The following is a 20,630-nucleotide window of genomic DNA, read 5'->3' on the forward strand; positions in this document are numbered from 1 at the left end:
CACAGAGAGGGAGCCAAAGGAATCCAGACCCGGATACAGTCTGGATCCAGGTCAGGATTTTTATATGACCTTAAAACACAAAATCTCTTTGAAGTTTTTACCACTTATTATTATTCAATTTTTTTTAAATCCAATAAAAAAATTGTAATATTATAAATAAAGCTACCCAACAATATAGAAAATGATTAAATTAGTCTTTTGATGCAAAATAAAGTGCTATGTACACTATTGAATCAGCAAATATGATGAGATGATGTATATTTTTCTGCATCATCAATATTTTAACTGTAAGTACCTAAAAGTACTGCTAAAGTTTTTGTACTTGTAGACTTTGACTTAAATAAAGAGTTTAACCACTTTGTAAAAGAGTTTCTTAATACAAAACAAGTCACAATCAATTCATCAAACACTGCTTTCTACAAGGCCCCCCTTGCTTTGTTCTGGGCCACCCCATTTACAAAAATCCTGGACGCCCCTGCTCAAAGGGGGGTGGGAGTTAAGAGAGGAGAAGTTGAGTTTAAAAAAAAGAAAGAAAAAAAAGAAATAGCAAAGAAAAAAACTTCAAACCAACCTGAACCGCAGCACTTCAGCACTGGAGAGCATATAACACCGGCTGGAAAACGCTTCTTCTTCAAGTTTGGCCAGGGTAGAAAAGATAGAAGAAGAAAAGGGAAAAAAGAAAGAAACCCCCCCTCCCCAAAAACAACTCCCGGTTCCTCTCTTGTTATCTCTCTACGTGTGCATGACAGCGAGGGGTTCCCAAAATCAGTGTTTAAAAAGATGCTTTCTCCTGCTCTTCTTGGCGGAGGACTGGCAGGCGGTGCGAAAAAACAACAACAACCCGGGTCTGTGCAAGGGAGGACGAGGTCGAGATGGACCGTGATAGGCGAACATTGGTAAGCGGTTGTGCGTGTGCGGCAGGAGCGGAGAGAGACAGGAGTGTGCAGCCCTGACGTTACAGCCAATTCCGTCCAAGTGGAGGAAAAAGGACGGCAACGGAAAGCGTTAAAACCGGCGACATTTAGCAACGCTTACAAGTGAAGGCGACTTCGGCTTTAGTTCGCAGCACAACATCCAAAACGGCGAGCAGGCAGCCGCACAGTACGGCCAGCACGAACCACAAGCACCTCGGACACAGTTGTAACAACAACAACCGCCGCCGAGACCTAACAAACCCTCGCTGTGTGTGTTCACGGAGGGACTACGGGAAAAAATAGCTCAGCGTCGGCTTAGCTAGATTTGACTGCCGGCAGACTGAGAGAGAGCAAAAATACTAAGAAGCGACTGTGTGAGCTTGCCATGGAGGCGATGTGGAGACGATATGCGGACAGTCGAAACAGGTTCGCAAAATAAAACAAGGAGAGGGGGGTCAAAAAGTGCGGTTTACTTTCCGATGCCGAGGATGAATAAGGCTCGCTGTGGATGCATAAGAGAGCTGCCTTGATAGTAATAGTAGGAGGTGTCCTGTTGGCTGGGGATTGGCGTCCGGACGGAGCTCCTCTTTCTCTCTATCTCCCTCTCTGTCTCTCCCCCTCTCACTCCGTCTCTCCCTCTCTGTCCCCATTAAATTATTAGTTGTATTGACTCATCACTCCCCCCTCTCCTCTCCTCGCTGCTGGTGCTGCCGCTGCCTCTGCTTTCCTTCTCTCCTCCTCATTTCAAATGGCGTGGTAAGAGGGGGTAAAAAAATAGGGTAAAAAAATAGAAGAAAGGATGGGGATGTGTGTGTGTGGGAGAGAGAGCGCAGGAGATGGGGTGTAAAGTGTGTGAGAATAAGAGAAAATAAGAGGAATAATCCCCTCACACACCACCAGCACCAGCAGCCTTCCCTATTAAAATCAAAACAGATTATTCCTCCGCATCTCAGGCAGGAAAAGTCCTGGCGGAGACAAAGTGGAGAAAGTGGACCGGGAGCGAAACCACACACACATAAACACACATGCATTCACACACACTCACTAATACACACACAACGGGGAGGAACGGTGGTGCGATTTCCGGCTGTGCGCGCAGGAATTTTTAATCAGCTTGATTAGAGTGAGGCGGTCCTGCATTTATTACCGAGTAACACACAGATGCTCACACACACACGCGCGCGCGATACCTTAATTTATGATGTGTTTTGTTTATTTATTTATTTCAGGACTTTACTTTGGGCCAAATGTATAGTTTTTGTTTGACAAATTAATCTACATCCAGATGAAGTCAGAATAGCAAAATAAGTAAGGTGGCTGGCCCTTTGAGACAAACTGAAAGCAAAACGTAAAAGTGAGAAAAAATTTAACAAATGCTGTGTTTGCAAAAAACAAAAACCATTTATTTAAAACTCCAAAATAATCTCATAACTAGGAATAAAAATAATTTTTTGCAGAGTAGAAATATTGTTTGGAGTTTGATCCAAACCATACACCAAATATATTTAAGGCCACTTTAAATGACCTCAGGATGCAAATATGATGGCTGACCATAACTGACCCTGCTTTAGGTCTGAGCTTTAACATGAACCATTTTGCTTTGTCTCATACACATCAGTACCTATGTTGTGCATTTTCCTATTCCATGTGTGGTTACTGATCACAGTTGATTGTGCTGATGTTTATCTTGGCAGACACACATTTCCAAAAGATATTTTTAATCTCAAGAGTCATATTTTCCTAGTTAAATAAAGACTAAATAAAAATATAAAACTAAATACGCGACAAAGTAATATAAGAAATTACACATATAAGTCTAAAAAGCAGATAATAGCTTTATTTCAAATAAAAAGTGACTACATATTAATATATTTACTTACATTTTCCACCCTTACAGCAATAATATACAATTTAGACTCATATTTTTGTATTAATATGTACGTTGGTTGTTTATCAACTTGAATATTAAGCTTTAGTGATTTCTCAGGGCTATTACTGACTTATTGCTTTGTAAATAGTACAAGTAATACAGTTTTTTTTAAAAGCAGTCTTCATTGCCACATCTCTCATTTCCCTCTCTCAACATTTAGCTTTCAGCAGTCTTCCCATATGTGCTAAAACTTTACCTCCACTGCAAGTTAGACCAAAATATTAGATGAGCTAATCTCTGTTGATATTGTCAACAAAAACCCTGAACAGGCTGATGTTAAGCTATTGTCATTATTTTGTAATTATTTCTCAAACCAGTCCCTGCTGGCCGAACTGCCAAAACATCACACAAGTTAATCTGTTGGTATTGTCAATAAAGGCCTGATCTGGTGTTTTTACCGAACCATTAAGGTGACCCAATAATAAGATCCTCACTCTGACTTCATGAGAAAAAGGTCATTTTAATGATGGACACACCCACACATGGTGTGAGGGGTGGCATATCTGACTCTCCATCTTTAGATCCTAGAAAGAGCCAGATGGGGGAGTGTGTGAGGCAAAGTTCAGCGTTGAGAATACATGGGGAAATAGATTTTGCACATTAAATGAAAGCATGGGGACACTTGTTTCATAAAAAGCGTGCTTTTCTTCACACTTAACATAAGGTGTGGCTTTGTCATCAGGCCAGTGTGTACATCAAAGAGAAATGAAGAAGCATGTCTGTCCAGGCTGTGCAAGAACAAAAACAGGAAACCAACAGAAAACAGGAAGTGTGTGTACCTATCACATCGACAGAACCTGAATGTTGTCGATCGTGGAGGTCAGGTGTGCATGAAGTGCTACATAATGCTACATGCTGACTTACGATGTGTTTGCAGGGTTGATAAAGCTCATCCCCGCAAAAAAAAAAAAAAAAAAAAGACGGCAAATCGTCTCACACAAAGCTGCTGTTTCATAAACAATGCATCCCGGCAGTTGTAAGCATCTTAGCTTAGCCAGTGACGGCAGTCGGAGAAGCCCGACAAAGAAAATGGTTCTAAATTTACATAAAGTGCTTCTTTTAGGCAGGGAAAGACCTGGAGGTCTTTAAAATAAAGCCAAACCTGGAACCGATCAAAAAAAACAATCACGGAAGAAGTGATGCATCACAGTTACACCTCTCATTCACCCCCCTGGTTGTGAAACTAAATCATTGTTCCACCCACCTTTGTGGGGTCAAAAGTTTGTTCATTTTAAAATACATTTGTGTCCAAAAACACTGCATTAGGAATTCATAGCAGGAGGCCATCAAAGAGGCTTTTAACGGAAAAAAAAAATGCAACGTGAAACTCACCTTTCGGACCTGAGATGGAACGTCTTGCAATATTGACACCTAGTTAGTGTGAGGTGTAAGTTTTGAGGAGGCGGTTGCATTTTAAAAGGGTCCCACGTCGTATGTGGTTTTTTTAACAGGAAGTAGAAGAGTTGTTGAAAATGCTGATATGCGACCCCAGCATGTTTGAATTCACGTGCAGAGGCTGTCACTCAAAGATTCAGCAATCAATTCTTATCTCAACCAGTCTCTGGTTTTCAGTGAGCTGCCAACACTTGCATTAAACCCAGCTGTGGTGTGCAGTGTGGTTAAAGGACCCAAACTGTGGAGTAAATACTATTTATACATCTTCAGAGATTCATATTATTCAGCAACAAGACTTCCACCAAGCCCTTTAAGACATAAAAGTCACGAATGGATTATTTGTAAGTTTACCACATCATAGATACATGAAAGTAAAGGACATTTGACTTTATTTTTCATGAATAGAAATAATAATCATGAATATCGTGTGTGTGTGTGTGTGTGTGTGTGTGTGTGTGTGTGTGTGTGTGTGTGTGTGTGTGTGTGTGTGCATGCATGTGCCTCCTTTTCAGGTTCTCTGTGATTTGTACTAACATGAATCTGACAGGCTGGAGCCCCCCTACACCCACACCTTCTCTTCAGCAGATTGCTTTGCATCACCTCGGCTTGCACAGCATTGCTACTCAACGTTCTGCACGTTGACATGTTTTCCACGTTTGACATGTTCTACATGATGTTCACGGCAGCGGCTCCCGTTCCTCTCTCTTTCTTTTTTTTAACCAGTTTTTTTCTTCCTTGGCCGTCGTTAGCAGCATCCGGAAAACAGGAGCGATGGTGAAAGCGAGCCATTGTCGGCAAATGCTCTTTTCTATCTGGCATGACGCAAGCAGCCGCAGTCATTTCCACTGTGATTGTCGGGCACCATCAGAGAGCATCGATAACCCCTGCCAGGCCTTGGCACCGCCAACAGGTGCCGGCACTGCCAGCTAGGTTGGCACCGACGTGGCTGTGAAAACCCTCTGACATCCAGAAGGGCACAGATTTGCACTGAATGCACCACTGAATCAACACTGCTGATTATCAATTAACATATACCGTTTTGTATCACACAGAAAAGAGGGAAAAATGGGTTTTGAAACACAGAAAGCCGTTTTAAAAATACTAGCTGTGCGGTGTTATAATCATGTGCTGAATGCAGATTTAGCTCTGTTCAAGGTGGGTTTTTACAAGCCTTGTGTGGCTTTGTGTTGGGGAGATGCATGTACACAAGTGTAATTGTTCAGGCAGGATTTTGTGCCTGATGGCTACATTTGTAAAGAAATCATGAAAAATGACATGACAGACTGGATGCTAAAGAGACACCTCATATTTAAATAATATTAAAATATATTTCACCCTCAGTGTGTGCATTATCACAGGTACCGCGTGTGTTTTTTTCCCATAACACACTTATCAGTGGTATCATATCTGGCCCGCTGCTTTTTAAACCACACGTCCCTGAAGAAATGAAGTATTATGTGCCTTTCATTTAAAAGGACACTAATAATCGGCACACAAAAGGGGGAGAAAAGGCTGAAAATGAATCAGAAAATATATTATTGTTGGCTCAGCATCGAGAGGCGTCTTTATTTAGTGTGTCAAGCGAAGCGGCAGCGCCATCACTTACTCTACGTAGGTGTTGTGATGTCTTCATGCTCACCACTTGTGATGCTTCTAATGGGAATTAATGCGATTATTTGGTTACTAATACAAATTAGTCTGCGGATCCAGTCTGAGCAAACACACAGACGCAGCATGGGGGTTAGCGCTGTCACTGGTTCGACTTTGAGCTCTTTCTGCAAGTGTCTCGCGCAACAAAAAAAACACACACACATAAACATAATAGTATTATTAGAGGCTGAAGAGGATTTAATAATCTGTCGAGGAAACGTGTCAAAACACGCCTGCATCAGTGTGGGTGCGCAGACGAACCTCAAAAATATGTCATGTGCAGAGAAAAAATGAAAACAAGGGTGTTGTACAGTAGATGCCGTGCAAAACCAAGAAGCAGTTAAATGAGTAGCAAAAAAAAAAGCCACAAAAATAAAGCGAACCTCTTTTCTAAACAAGAGCACAGCACTTGGTGCAGAATTGATTTTTCTATCATGAATGAATTCAGGAAAAAGGGAGGCGTTTGACTTGTTTAGTGCCACTGACATTTCTTTGACAGTGTGTGGGCAAATAAGTTTCAAAAGGCGCTACAGACGCCACTAACCCAACCCAGAATATTACACTTTCTTAACAATACAAGCGCAATGTGTCATCATTTGGTTCGATGCTGTCTCAGAGGTGCTCATTGTTTTCTCAGAAATGTTTTTTTTAAGAGTGACCGGTTTCACCCTTGGTCTGTGTGTGTGTTCGCTGTCACAGGTACTGCTTGCGTTTTCCTGTTGCGCACAGACAGCTCGCATTCAGCTCTGTACAGAGCTCAGCTTTGAGGTGGTTTATTAATATTTACATGCAAGACGTAAAGAGCTACTTACACAGTTGCTGCGAGGTGACCACAAAAAGACAAACTACTCCGCCGTGAATATATCCTTCAGCTCGAATTAGTTCCGTGTTTTAAATTAGCTTCTCATACAAGGAGTGTGGCTTTCAATTAGCGGCAGGAGAAGGTGATTTCTACATTTCTCATATGTCCGCACTTTGGTGTGGGAGGAGGCAGAAAAGAGAGAAAGAAAGAACAAGGGGGATGTAATGAACTGAGAGTCGGCTCCTAAGTACTTAATTGTTTTATAATCACATGAAGTCGACAGAAATAGAAGCAGAGCAAGTGGTCTCCACCTCAGGCCTGCTGACAGGAAGGCCTAACGCCAGTTCCCCTCAGAGGGTCTCGGCGTCGCTGCAGACAGCAGACCCCACGAGGATTTCCTCCCTCCCCATTTCTGATACACAGACAGATCGACCGCTGCACTCCCACCTCTTGTTTTCAGGTTAAAACTCTCCACACCCAGCAGCCACCCCGATGGCGTGTGGTGTACACTGTACACTGTGCAGCTCCCACACAGATGCACGCCACACAGACAGACACATGTACATCCGCTCAGCGGTGGCGAGCGTGTTTCCGCGCCGTTTGTAACGAGGCCCCTCTGCCCTGGAAGTTCGTGCCTTTTGCCCGAACCCGTGACCCCCGCCATCAGGATAATATTGGCTGTAATGACCGCCGAGCAGCGCCGTGTCGGTTCAAGCCCATGTCAGGCCTCCTCACGGGAATCTGCGCTAACGATTCAAAGCCAACATCCCCACCCAGGCGCACCCAGAGGACCCTTCACCGCCTTGTTTATCACCCCCCTCCCTCTCTTGCGCCTCTGCGCCTTTATCGAATTATAAAACCAATTAGTCATAGAACAATCAACAGGCATCAGAGGCAGGGCCCTGTTTGGAGAAATTACTTTTCTGTCACTGCGTGCTGGACGCCGGTCGTCACATGATCAAATAATTAAACTCTAATTTCTGCCTCGTGGATGGCAAAAAATAAACAATTAATAGAGTTAGAGAGACACGGGTGTTAGTGTGTGAGAGGCAGAAAGAAATACTGAAGACGGCTTTGTGAGAGAGGGCACACTGAAGGGGCGAGAAAGGTTGTCATGGCCCGCTGGGTTTTTCCTGAAGTGGGTGAGAGGCGGTGAAGGGCACAGTTCCCCTGGCCTTGTGGGGAGTGTTAAGGAAATGAGGGCAGGTGACGGGATGGTGTTACTCGCCTCAGTGTGCAAGAAGTGAGGCTGCAGTGAGTTGAAGGGAAAAAAGATGGCACGCAAGCGTGTAAGGAAACCGCGCTTAATATTCAGGCTTAGGCAGAAGTATTGAATAAGAAGCACAGACTTAAAGATGTGTTTCTTTATCTACATATTTTTCTTTGCATATTTAATCCCTTGTCAAAGGATGCATCATCCATCCACTGACGAACAAAACAGTTGATAAGGCAAATGTGTGCGTGTGTGTGTGTGTGTGTGTGTGTGTGTGTGTGTGTGTGTGTGTGTGTGTGTGTAAGACAGAGAGTACAGTATCTGTTGAAATTGTTTCATTGGGGTATGTGGGTGGGTATTAACAACCTGATCTTAGCGGGATGCGCTTTCCTCTAAATCGCTGTTTTTTTTCCTCCCTCTGAACAAAGGATTCAGAAAAACCTACACAGATCGGATGAAGACAAGCATCGAATGAAAGACAATGAGGGTTTTTTTCCCTCTTGAGAAAAAAAACATACGATTAGACCGGTAATAATATGATTTGAATCATGAAAACTTGAATGTGTTTGCGTCTGTAATTTATATTTGATACAGGAGTATGAAGCACAATAAAGAACAAGAACACACCCCCCCCCCCCAACTCCAAACTCCAAAAAAAAATCTAACATAAGAGGGATGTCATTTCATAAAAGCGTGACAAAACCAATGTGACGGACTTCGGATATTTTTTTATGTCCCAGGGAGGACACGCCAAGCCATTCAGCGAACGGGGCTGACTGTGGGGACCCAAAAACAATATGATGCTTTTATCACTAAGCCAAGGAATCTGGATCAACAGTATGCAAAGCATATGCCAAAATAAATGCAGTTGAACATGCCGGGACAACATAACCCACCCCTGTTTCTTTCTTATAGGGAACTTTCCAGATAATGACAAAATGAGCTGTAACTCCTGAATCACACACACTAAAAGCATGCACCCAGGGTGGTATGTCTGTAACTGACAGGGGGGGGCTTTCTTACATTTTTGAGCCCTGGAATGCAGCAGTCATTATTAACTCACCAGCGTTTTCTTATTCCACACTAGTTGTAACACGCCACCAAAAAGAAAAAACGGGGAAAAAAAGAGGGAATCATTGTTATCTTTCTCCTCTATTAGCAATCATAACAGAGCTATTTCATACAGAGGAGGCATGGCGGGGAGTGTGGAGGGATGGAATCCCCAAAGAGCCACACATTAAAAAACGAGACAGGCCTCTTATTTACTGGCGACAGTCTAATAAATACATTTGCTGGCAGCTAAACAGGTATTTACTCTGCTCCCTACCACAGGTATAATTTCACTGTTTGCTGAGCTGTTATTTTGCTACAGCGATAATTATCGAGGTGGTAAAGAAAGACGATTAATGGTTTTAGCCTGAGATATCAGCCTCAGCAAAGTGAGGAACAGCCCAGCTCTAAACTCCCAGCAAATACTCAGCGAGTGAGGTGGTGGTGGTGGTGGTGGTGGGGGAGTTAATAAACAGCATCTTTTGCTGGAGGAATTCAAACAACAACCACGACACACAGCCGACACAGCAAAGCTTATGGAGACGTATAGGAGTGTCTGTTGTGTGTTTAGGGACAGCTACTTTCCCTGAACTTTTTTTTCTAATTTTACTGAAAGCAATGATGATTGAGAGCATAATTCAATTTTAAAGCAAAGTGATGAAGCATTCCTAATATAATTTGAGTGCAGACTGCACAGGAAAAACAACAACAAAAATCACAACCTGTGCTCTCCGATGTCCACGCTAATTGGTGTCTCGGGGTCACCGGACAAACTTTCTGCTTCCGCTCACTCCTGACAACCTGCCCTTCAGAGTCTGTGAACCTGACACTGAGCGAGAGCACGGCAACGTGCAGACGCTGATCTACACTTAACTAACACCACCTCCACCTGAGAGATAAGATTTAATTTGTCATCCTGCCAGTCCTAAGAAACCCTTTGACCTGACGACCTGAAAGTGATGATTAAAAGAGATGTGATGCAGAAGCGTCACTGGGATTTAAAAGCAAAAGACGGTGAGAAAGCCCTGAGTGTTTGTGCACTACACGCTGATTTCCTGCTATTACAACACTACTACAGTACAGTAAATGCCGCGTGCACTAGTTTCGATTAGTCGTAATGAAAACAAAACTAAGCTCTGAGGGGAAAAATCTGAGTATAACAAGGTTAAACCTGTAACTTAAAAGAAGAAGGGTGAGTATATTTAAATGTCTTCTCAGATCGTAGGTTTATTGTAAATCACGGTAGGGTTATTGTAAGAACTGGGAACACATTCAGAGGATTTCATTAGGCACTAATAAGCTGTAACAGATGTTTAAGCTTTACTGCTGGATCTGTGTGACCCAGCAGTATGAAGCAACGCTGACATCTTCACACTCTGATTCTTATCATTCCTGCTAAACTAGAACGAGTGGAGAAATTTTGCCAAACATATTGACTTGGTATCGTATGTACACAAACATTTTTTGTGCCACTTTCACAACCGCAAGCTGATAAGGAGTGGTTGTAATGAAGGCGAGGAGTAATACCGAGAAGTTTTGCTTCAACGCTCACAAACTGCCGTTGAGGCTTTCTTCTGGTTGTCTGAGGACTTTTACAAGAAGTGACACATGGCAGCCCGAGACAGGAAAAAGGCTGTTTGTCATTGCTGTCTAAGGCACTGACCAGATAAGCCACAGAACCTTGAACTGCCACAGATCTGCAAAGATAAAAGGGAGAAAAATCACCGGTGTTGTGCCATAACCTGCTTTTTCCCATGCAGTAGTGCCACTCTTGACCTTGTAATTTGCACGTGCGTGAGCAACGCACATGACCTGACTACAGCAGCAACATGGTAAACAACCGGTGACACCGTGAAGTAATTATTATTTTTCAGAAAGCTATCAGATCAGGTCTCTGAAATGCAAAACGCCGCTAGATTATTATTATTTTGTATAAAATTAATTTCTCTGCACAATTGTCACAAATGATCACCCCTGTGCCACATCTTGCTTGTGCCTTAAACGCAAACTCTACTCTGTCTTACATGTGTGTATTTATGCTGATATCTATATATAAATAATCTCGAATATCTGAGTGAAAGCCACTGGCCTTGCTGCTGTGTGAAATGTCAGCTATTTTTCAAAAGGAACAGACAGAGAGTGAAACCTTTAAAAACCTGTAAACCACAGAAGATTGGTGCCCACGCATTTTGAGCACACTAATACATCTTCTCATAACTGCTCCCTATTCTCTATCTCTTTATCTAACACACACATAAACACACACACAGGTCTGGTTGTACCTGAAATTACTTTATCAGCACTGTGACAAAAGCCATAAGGCAGACCAAAACAGCATTACCACGCTGACTCTGTCATCACATCCTCCTGACTGCCTCACGCCAAGTCGAGCAGAAAGAAAGCAATAAAGTCATTTAATGTTTGTTTCCTTCTGAGTCTCTCACACCTTTTTTTATACCTTGTTGGGCTCAGTCAGTGTTTTTTTTAAGAGTTACACAAAATGTTTCATGTCACAGCAGTTAAAATGTTGAAGCAAGTTGACACGTAATTAAATGGTAAGTATGTGGAGGAAATAAATGAAGTGGCTCTAATGGCCTAATAAAAAGTAGTAAAAGTAGATGGGCAGTTGGGCTGCAGTAGATTCATTTCTAATAGACGTGTCAGCTGTTTGATAGCACGCACTTCATTATAAGTAAGAGAGGAAGGCCTGATTTTGAAGTCTAGTATTTTCTACAAGATTCACGACTCGACGGAAAACTAAGCAACTTTCTGTGACACGGTCAGGCCAGGAGCAGCGGTGGCGATGGCTGCATCACTTCTCCTCCTCCTCTGCTGCGACGCAGAGTAAGTTGTTAAATGAATTAGAGGAGATGGGTGCACTTAACCCCGCGAATATCACGAGTGCTTTGCTTATTTGTGCAGAAACGACACGGGCCCGTTTAAATTTAGAAAGTTCTGAATGCGTGCGTTTAGGTTCGGCGTCTCCGCTCACAATCTCGATTTTAATTTTATTTATTTTATTTTAAAAATCTCTCTGAAATATTAAATTCTTACAGCCACTTTAGGTCTGCGGGTTTTAAGTGATTTGGAAGATGAAGGTCTGCAAAATTGCTTTTAATTCATTTAGAGTATCTCACTCTTCTAATTCCAAGGAGACCCCCTTTTTTAATGTGACACGCAATAAAAATGTGATTTCAAACCCGTGCAGATGCTCTAATAAAGAGGCATGTGACAGAATGACAGCGAACAGCGATCACTTGAGCAGAAACAGTTTAGAGTAAGAGACCGTACCTTTAAAGTCAGCAGTCGCCCGACCTCTTGTTTTCCATCAAAAGTTGAACAATCTCTTGTCACTGCTCCACGGCGAGAGATCCAAAAATAGGCGACTGCTCTGTGGGAGGAAGAACTGCTTTTTTTTTAAAAAAAAGAAAGAAAAAAAAGTCAAAAGTCCTACGGATGAGGAGGAGGAGGAGGGGGTCGTCAAGTAGAAACCGCACTGGCGGAGGTTGGAGTGAAGTTGGGGAGCGCACACGGCTGATGGAGCGCAGAAACGCGAGCAACCGTGCGCTGCGGGCAGCGGGGGTGAAGAAGAGGAGAGTAGAGTAGCGGCATGTGAGGAGGGCTGCTTTGAGAGGGTGGCAGGTAAATGAACCGCCCCTCCCCGTTTCTGATGCTCAAATCGATGATTTGCCAGCTGTGGCGCAGCTTGTCTCATTGCCCCACTTTGGTTTTTACAGCCGCTCCTCTCCGACGCGCCGCTCTCCGGGGACAGAGAGCGAGCGAGAGAGAGAGCGAGAGAGAGAGAGAGAGAGAAGTCACTGCCAGGAGAGCTCTCACACTCATTCATTTTCATATTTACACGCCACATGTTTGCATGTCAAGAAGAAGAAGAAGGGAGGAAAAAAAAGTCTGGTAAATAGTAAAAGTGCGCGCAGCGGCGTGCGTTTTGCTCCGAAGCGACTCAAAGCCTGTTGTTTTAATAGCGGAGGGCAACCTGCCAGCTTTCCCTCCCCGCACACCTGAGCCGAGCATGAAACCGTACTGCCCGGTACAGTCTGGTATACATCACATGCTCGTATCGACATAAAGAGCTGTTTATTAAAGCAGATGGGTTGATTTGTCTGAAAGCCGCCAAAATATAGGAAACAAGGAAGGGGGGAAAAAGTTTTCAAGAATAATTAAGTTTGAACAATGCTGGTTGAAAGGCGTGTTAATGCTGCAGTCTGTTCTTCTGCTGTGTTTGCCGAAAGCTATTTTTCCAATTAATTTCGCCAATTTAAACAAGGCTTTTAGTGGGAAATAATTATTATTCCGACTATTCGGCAGTGAACATTTTTAATGCATCATTACTGAACCACACTCACTTTTATTTTATCAACGCAAGCTGTTGCTGTGTGCTTTTTTTGCGCTTATAACTTAACTGCGGACATCACGCAGACACAGATCCACCAACCGAAGTCAATACAGGCCTGTTTAAATAAGAAATAAAAATAAAAATATACTAAATGACTGCAAATTTGTAAAACCAGCATAGAGAGAGGATCATTTCATTTTATTTGTTGTCTTGGATATTTTTTAAGAACACAGTAAGAAGCTGAATTAGCCGAGACACTGAGGATGCTGACAGAGAAAGAAGAAGAGAGAAAAAACCTTTTATTTTCCGCCCTGATAGCGTCTAAATATATTTGTGATATTTTAATTGATTTTCATATACTGAGTGCTGTATTTACGTGAAAAAAAATACAATATAGAGAGATATAGGTCGCTTTTTCTGCTGAAGTCTGAAAATAGATGGGAAACATCTGTACATATGGTAAATTCAATTTAATAGTCTTAATGAAGTACATATTACACTTAGTAAAGGAAATTATTTTTATACCTCTACATGTTGTGCTTGAACGTCCCCAACAATATCCTTCAGCATCAGAGAAAAGATGAAAGAGTTTAATGCAAAAATAATTTATTATATTTGACTTTATTTGTGCTCATCGTGTATGTGCATGAGCTGCTGCTGATCATGTGGATGTGACACTATAATGTGAGTGTGTTTTATACTGTGTGTGTGTGTGCATCACAGATTGTGGTTTGCAAGAATTTTTTTTTAAATTTGTGTCATGTGTTTGAACTTTCTTGCACCTTGCACATTTATACACATTTGTCACATGCACGCCTTTGTTTGTTTGCCTGCGTGTGTGAAATGATTGACAGTTTGCATCTGCACAGGCTAACTGCTATGCACTAGCAGGTGTGCAGGAGCCCACAGGTAATGCAGCTGTTTACTTACAATACGAACGTGTTTCTTTGGCTGGATTTAGCATAATAACACACTGATCCATTTACATTTACACTTAATTTACAAACCCCCGTGAAAATAGAATTAGTGAGAGGAGGGAAAGGAGCTAAAAGAAACTGAGCAACAGAAGGTGAGATGAAGACAGAGTTAGTCTTAAAAAAATCAGAATGTTTCTCTTGTTGTCCACGCTGAACGTAAAGGACTGGAGTCATTATTGTAAGCTCATATATGAAAATACTTCTCAGAAAAGTTCATTTGTTGTGGTTTTGGGACTCCACAAAAGTTTCATTATGAAGTATCTGAGATCTGCATTTAAAAAAAAAAAACAGGGAGGAAAAAAATCACACACACACTCTCTCACAGATACACACAATCTCTGCATATGATTCACAACAGCTCTCTCCCGGGAGATTGAATGGGAATTGAAAAGTTCCAGTAAAGAGATTCAAATTTGCTTTTTGCATAATTATAAATTCATGCTAAGTTGGGGATGTTTTCATCATTACGGACAACAGCTGGTGATTTCAATGCAGCCTCTGTTTTATTCAACAATTCATGCTGCTGCCTCCCTGAGCCCACATGTGCTGCAGTTGTTACTTTAACCACAAGGGGGACCAGTGAGTTTCATGTTAAACAGGGTAGAGTAAGAGGAGAGGAGGTCAGCAAATGAGGGCCCCTCTTTATAAGACTCTTTTCATTCTTTGGGTTTAATATGCTGGCATCCAGCAGCTTTTACCAGTATTTCTGAGAGTAAAAAACAGCAAACCCTGACCTCTGGATTCAAACACAAAGAACATTAGTGCAGCAGCGATGTGCGAGAGCTGTGGATGTGTTCCAAAACATTAATACAAATTGTTAATGTGCATCTATGTTGCTGAAGCAGGAGTAGGGCACATATAAAGCACAAAGAGAGGACCAAGTGTGTGTGAAGCGCAAGCAAATCAAAGCAGACCTTGAGCTGAGACATTTCAATCGTCTGCACTAAAAAAAATTTCTCTGAAAACAATAAACAGCACTTGCAAAATTACAAGGGTTATACACCCCAGAATTAATCTTTCCAACCCATAACTAAATAGAGAGACACTGTTGCGTCTCCATCAAGTGGGTATATTTTAATTACAGGCTATTGACTACTCAAAGTAATTTGTCTCAGAAAGATGCCCAAGAGCTATAAGACAGACGTCTCGTCTAAATCAGGAATGCTCAGCCACTTTGTGTGCGGGTGTGTTTTCTTTTTTAAGCTCTGGTTTTGTGGTTAGCCTTTGTAACTTTCCTCAATAGATCTTTTATAATCTTTCACCTTTTAAAGATTAACAAGGATTCCTGTCTACCTATGACTCGTCTACCTGGCTTCATCCAAGGGTAAACACTGGCTTCCCACATTTTCTCCTCCTCTGATCTCCTCGGCAGGAATCGAAATGGAAGTGCAGATTTCTCCTTGCTTTTCTTTACAGCATCTCTTCACATTTTGAGAGAGGAGTATACTTCACAAGCTCACCTCTCAAATGAAACACTATTAATCCTCATTTGCGTGCTGCCAACGAGGACAGTGGAGATGAGAACCAATCAGAACAACAAAAGCTGACCCGCAGCAGCAACTCCAAAGCGCACACGCCTACAGCTGTTAATGGGATGTCAGTCAGCTGGGCGAAAGAAAACAGCCCAGAAGAGTAATTACTTTCCGGTGTGAACTCTCCCGTCAGATGTGGCAGCTTAATGTCACTTAGTACATTACTGCACGTGGAGAGTGTCAGTTGAACATTGGTGGCAGCTGCCCAGATGTTAGAGGACTCTGTGATCACAAATTTTCTTCAGGTATACCGATGTGCTCGTTTTTCTGTGTAACACATTAAGATCTTGTGTCAGTTAAGCAGTGAGGGGCACAGTGAGATTTCTTTTCCTTGAGCATCCTGGTAATGTGAACATCATGAAACCATCTCCAGCCCTCTTGACCTCAAACTGATCCTAGGATCACGGAGGATCATAAGGAGGATTTTTTTAAAGCTTAATTGAGCAAAAAGTTTTGAGTTTTAAATGTATATCACATTGTGTCTGTTGATCCCCAGAGAGAATGTGAAGTAATTTGGATCATCGGGAACAGCTGTGACTTTAGTGGTTGTCAAAAAAAGACTGTGTTCTTTGTCCCTTGTTTCTTTTTTTCTCTTATCCACAGTCCTTGTACTGATAATGGTGACGCATCAGCTTCTTAAAGTTGAGAAACTACTACCTGATTAGTGTCAGAGAAAAGTATGTTTATTGTCAGTGGGAAACTCCTGTCTCCTCAGTCTGATGTTTGATGGGCTCATCCATCCCACCCTCCTCCCTAACTTACTCTGGGTGCCTACTGACTTTCTCCTTTTCCTGGAGGGTTTTGTCTCTCTATTTCAAGCAACATTGTTTTTAAACACTTGCCTTTCTTGTTGAAGGAAAACTTTAATCAGAAGAGTCTGAAAGTCCAAGAATTCTATTTATAAAAATCCAATGCAGCATTAAAGAGTGGCTCTTGGTTGGTGGCAGTGTGCATATGAAATTACGATGTACGATTGTAGCTCTTTGTCATATTTTGGATGTCGTTGGGTTGTTCGTAGCTCTTTCAGAGGCATTTCTGCTCTAAACGTGTCACACGGTTTCACTTTGATAATCTCTGAATTGTTCAACAGCTGAAAAAAGAATCAAAGATTAAAGGAAAGTAGAAAATCAGATATATTTCAGTCTTTCACTCTGATACATATCAGTGCTCTGAACTAACTGTTTAAAAAGGACACAACATTAAACTCACCTACCTAATAGTGTGTAACCCTCCCCAGGACCTCTGGAGTGTCCTGTAGCATTTGTCTCTAGAACATCAGAGCCTTTGGGTGGGGCTGCAGATGTTGATCAGATTGGATTTCATGAACAGTTGACCCACTGAGGGAGGCTAATGTCGTTGGGAAGTGCCATTACCACGAGGCATGTGTGTCTGCAGTGTGCAATGTTTAAATGAGTGACAACTAACAAATTAAAGTCCACACAATGACACAACACAGTGTTATCAGTGTCATGCAGTTCACCTGGGACTGTAAGTATGAATCATTCAAATATTTGTGTGTGTTCATATAAGTAGAAAACAATGTAAAAGTGAAATGAACACTTTGAATGGAATATTTCTACAGAGTATTGTTGCTCTGAGATCTGGTTTATTATCACTTATGTGTAGACGACATCATGCCTTTCATGTGAATTCACAGTTTTATAAAATATGCCTTTAATGCAGCTGGAATATATAAAATGACCACATTGTCTCTGTCAAAGGAACAAAGAAACACCAGGTGTTAAGAACATCTGGTCAAGGGTCAGTTAAAGTGTCTATATGTTGCAAAAAAGCAGTCGTGTAATTATATATCTTAATATTACACATTATTTAGGATGATACCACCCGCAAACAGTTGGATTTTCTGTCATAGAAAGGAGGCTAAAGAGCATGTATGTTGTTAAAAAGTTATCCATTCCTCTGGCATCCATCCACGCAACATTTAACCCGTAGCTTGGTCGTGTCAAGTCTGTAAACACGGCTGGATGTCGGGCATGTCAACCAGCACAGAGCTAGGGGAACTACAGCGTCTAGGCCTCTGTGTTTGACATGCATCTCAGAGCAGCGCTGCCGTCACAGTGAGACACCCTATCTCCTGGAGAGTCTATTAGCTGTGCTTAATTAAACAAATGTGATTAGACTGATCCAAACTCACACAACTGAATCCCCGGTAAGAAGTCAACCATGAGAGGAGGCTGCAGAGAGAAAGTCGAGTCACGCATGGCTTGGCTTTATTAATAGCGCCTATTACACACTAACGCACAGCCTTGCAAGCTGCAGAGTTAACGTGTGAGTAATGTGTGCGGGCAGCGACGTTTTCGGGTCCACTTCTGAAGTTTGTCAATCAGAGTTTAGTGCTGACGTACAAAGAGAAAACGAAAGTCGGAGTATCAGGATAAGGTGATAACTAATAAGAGATTGATTACTGGTAATTTAGTGCAAAATACGTGGGAGGGATTTAGCCACGGCTGTCTGCTGTAACTGGGTGGAAAGCAACAGGGAAATTTTCACTAACTTGAAAAAGATGAATCATTGACAGAGACAGAGAGATGAGAGAGAAACCAAGGTAACTCCATGTGCTAATATTTTAGGGGGATTTTAACTGTGAGTCATTTCAATTCACCGTCAAGCGTAAGCTGTTTCTGTCAAGAAATATTATTTGCTACTCAGTAGGTTTTTAGTTGAGGAAAGAAGTAGCAGAAAGATGCAGAGTTGCAGAAACTCAGTTAAAGTTTGAACTCTCTCTGCCCTTGCATCTCCTCAATTTGATTGTGCACTCATTAGTCAATCACAGACAACCTAGACATGCAGGGCAGCGCTGCTTAAAACAATGGTCTGTCTATGTCTGAGTGAACCGAGGGCTTCTAATGAGCCACTGCAGGTAATATGGCTCTGATATCTAACTGGGTGGATGCCAGTTCAAATAATGAGGCCTCCGGTAGTTTCTTAAAAAGTTCACCAAGTTTAGTTCAATTAAATGACTCCTTTAAAACCCTCGTCTTTCAAAAATAGCAGAGTTCCCGTAGTTGAATTTTTTCCACAGGCTTCTCGGGTCAGGCAGTTTCAAAACGGTATAAATTCATCTACACACCATCCTTAAAACAACAACTGTGTCATATATTTCCTTTCATTTATTATTTGTGTCATGCACTACATTTTGTCACTCAAAGGATCCAAGAACAACCAATTCGGTACATTCAGGAAGCACCAAGGTGCTAAACTCCTCCTCCTCCTGGATAGTGTTTCTCTAACCTGAAGTGGTGTGCTTGGAGGAACATTTGACACCCAGAGGAACTGTGTTTGGGCTGGATTGGTGACTCAGTACCAATATTTTTGCAACTTGCTATCTCAGATTTATAATTATTATAATATAAAATGCTTTCTGGCAGAAGTGACCCTTGGTAAGGTTACTTACCAAAGTTTAACCTCAGTATCTTCATGACTTGGTTCGTTTTTAAAACTTGCTAACTGTAGATATGAAATGGTCTTTATATCAAAAACTGCTTTCCCCTATCTCAGCTTCTTCAATATGCAATAAAATCAGAGTAGGTGGATAGTAGCAACCTAGCATATGTTACAGGTATGGTAGCCTCCGCAGTGGCACCCTGCAGAATACACAACACCAGCGGAAAACACGAAACGCCAATAGTTCGATGTGGAGAGTTTAGTGTCAGCCGAGGGGGTAAAAGCTGATTAGGAACTATTTGCATCATGACAAAAATAAATCTGATGTCTGGAATTTTGGCAGCCTCATGTAGCAGGCTGCAGAAACCATACTGGTCAAACCTGAACAAAAAGAGCATGGGGGCTTATACCGTAACAACCTGTGAGCCTGGTTTACCAGCTGCTGTAAAAATGTTGGACATCATGATATTTCTTTAGCTGAAGAAAAACACGGACAGCAACAACAAAAAATAAATACACAAAAGTGAGAGTTTTTTGTGTGTGATCTAATATTTACAAACACAATTATGAAAAAGTTGAGACGCCGTGCAGAATGTTATTCACGATAACACACAGAAAACATCAAATGTCTGAAGAGAGAAAATGCACCATTTCAAGAAAAATATTAGCACATTTTGAATTTGATGCAGCAAAGGTGGAGGAGCGTATTACAACTGATTACGATAATTGGCAACAGGTCTGTAAAACGATTGGGGTGTATAAAGAAAACTTGGAGAGACGGGCAGAGGTTCACTAATCTGTAGCAAAGCTGCGTCCACAAATTGTGGAAGAGTTTCAGAATAATTTTCCTCAATTTAAAATGACAAAGTCTTTTAATATTTAATAATTTAAACATTTGGAGAATCTGAAGAAATCTCTGTGCGCAAGACTGAAAATCAGTATTGGATCCCTCTGATCTTTGGGCCCTCAGGCATGATTCTGTGATGGAAATCATGCACTGCATGAGCTCAGGGAACCTCCCAGAAATCACTGTCTGTGAACACTGTCTTCACCGTGCTGTCCACAAATGCAGGTTAGAGCTGCAGCTGACCCAAAGCTCATTTAAAAGGGAATGAAGCAAAGTGGGAAACTGTTCTGACGTCAACATGTGAAACATGGGCGCTGCACCCTCTGGACTAAAGAGAGAGGACCCGTTGATAATCATCAATCATATCACAACAGTGAGAGATACAATGTGTTTCTCAATTATTTGTCCCTCTCCTGCAGTTACTGCCCTTTTTAACAGTAGACTCTCATCCAATAAATCATTCAGCCTTAACAATTTTGTCACCTCTCAAAAGTTGGATATTTTCTTTGTCACTGAGATCTGGCTCAAACTTGGTGGCTGTTGTGCCCTCTCACCAAGGGA

General features: G+C 41.9%; 1 protein-coding gene across 4 annotated transcripts in view; it reads right to left on the bottom strand.

The window, feature by feature from the left end:
• Positions 1–12,733, bottom strand: part of LOC102310119 (DNA-binding protein SATB1) — a 58,607-nt gene extending 45,874 nt beyond the window's left edge. For 2 of the 4 annotated variants that reach the window (XM_042221329.1, XM_005923722.3), the window contains exon 1: positions 572–12,733. The gene's annotated coding sequence lies outside the window, so the exon portion shown is untranslated. The remainder of the gene's footprint in view (positions 1–571) is intronic. The other 2 variants (XM_042221328.1, XM_042221327.1) reach the window with 2 other exon arrangements.
• Between the last annotated feature and the right edge of the window lie 7,897 nt (positions 12,734–20,630).

The sequence above is a fragment of the Haplochromis burtoni genome, unplaced genomic scaffold (genome assembly GCF_018398535.1).
Source record: "Haplochromis burtoni strain Fernald_Lab_line unplaced genomic scaffold, NCSU_Asbu1 Contig_64, whole genome shotgun sequence".
Lineage (NCBI taxonomy): Eukaryota > Metazoa > Chordata > Actinopteri > Cichliformes > Cichlidae > Haplochromis > Haplochromis burtoni.